General features: G+C 34.8%; 1 protein-coding gene across 2 annotated transcripts in view; it reads left to right on the top strand.

The window, feature by feature from the left end:
* Positions 1-1674, top strand: part of ncor2 (nuclear receptor corepressor 2) — a 145108-nt gene that overhangs the window by 39218 nt on the left and 104216 nt on the right. The gene's annotated exons all lie outside the window — the stretch shown is intronic.

The raw sequence follows: 1674 nt of genomic DNA, 5'->3' as shown, positions 1-1674 counted from the left end.
AATTAATTAAGTAAATAAGGAATTAAATATATAAATGTGTCATTAATTTAATAAAATACGTCTTCATTTTATTAAAAAAATATATATAATTATTTCAGTGTGCATTTAATTGCATCTGTGCATCGAAACCATTAAAAGAATCTCTCAAACTCACCCATCAAAGTTTGGGGGCGGGGTTAACGCGAATAGATTACCTACTGTACCTACTGTATCAGAGTATGTTCACAACCTGTGGATCAGAGTCTCTGTAATCTATTAGCTTCGCCTTAATGTGCAGGGTGACCAATCAGGTGTTAGATAACCGCCCCTTACTTTCATGGGTTCTTTTAATGGTTTCGATGCACTGCGACACAGGACCCTGAAATAATTAAATGCACACTGAAATAATTATATATATTTTTTTAATAAAATGAAGACGTATTTTATTAAATTAATGACACATTTATATATTTAATTCCTTATTTATTTAATGAATTGCACATTTAATTGTTTATCGCTGTATTTATTTATTTAATTTTGGCACTTTATATTACTGACGAGGTTTTAATGAATGAATGACACATTTATTTATTTAATTCCACATTTAATTAATTATTGACACATTTAATTATTTATTTAATGCTGTATTTATTTATTTAATTTTGGCACTTTTTATCCTCCATAAATATGTGTGATAGTGCAAAAAAACTTGGTACAGAATTGTGAAAGTCAGAAAGTGGGCTTCGATTATTGAAACGTATCATGAGATTTGAAAATCCCAGAGTACTGCTGAAGCCCCGTCACACCATGATGATTTAGACCAGCGTATGACACGTACGAAAAATCTGGCAAAACACTGGCATACGTTGGATTCATTATGGGTACGTTTTGTATAAGTTATGAGTACGCTGGAACATACTGGAACATGTCGACATATGGCGAGTACGTTGCAAAGTTTTTACCCTGCTCAATATTTCCTGACATATGCCAGTGTATTCCAATATTGGGGTATAAGTTACAGGTAAGTTATCTGATCGTTAACATATATTAAGTTTAAGTTACTCATAAGTAATGTCGTCCAAAACCTGAGTAACTTGTGCATAACTTAAAAGAACTTATCTCCAGCGTAGATCAACGTCAATGACGACATGGGTCGTGCGTGCTGACCACTGCGCCACCTGCACATCCGAAAAAGAACATTTCCATTCATAAAGTGCAGCAGTGATCAAATGTAAACAGTGTGGGAGAGACATGGCAAGGCTCGATGTTAACCATTGCCCGATCGCCTGGGGCAAGTAGTTTTTATTGTTGGAAGAGTACAAATTTGCCCGCCGGGCAAGTGCAATGATCCCCAAAAAAAAAATTACCTCTCAAAATTACTTTAAAATCACCGACATTCGCTGAAAACGACCCACAAGCATTGCTGGCGCCATTTTTGTTGTTTTGTATACATTCACACGTGATTTGAAAAAGCCCCGTGATTTTCCGCTAGATGGGGTGATTCAGCTCTTGGGGAGAGAATTCTGCAGAGCAGCAGCTGGATGATGAATTTAATCTATACTATAATACACGCTAGATTAAAAATGATCAGTCAGGGATTAGGAAAATAATAATAATAACTGTATAAGCACAATGTAAATATTTCTATCATATGGCAGTCTTCTGTACAGTGATGCAAGTCAGACATTAAAAAAT

This window comes from Cyprinodon variegatus, unplaced genomic scaffold (genome assembly GCF_000732505.1).
Source record: "Cyprinodon variegatus isolate N-32 unplaced genomic scaffold, C_variegatus-1.0 Scaffold41, whole genome shotgun sequence".
Classification (NCBI taxonomy): Eukaryota; Metazoa; Chordata; class Actinopteri; order Cyprinodontiformes; family Cyprinodontidae; genus Cyprinodon; species Cyprinodon variegatus.
The sequence above is the reverse complement of the archived record's forward strand: the minus strand, read 5'-3'. Positions and strand labels throughout refer to the sequence as shown.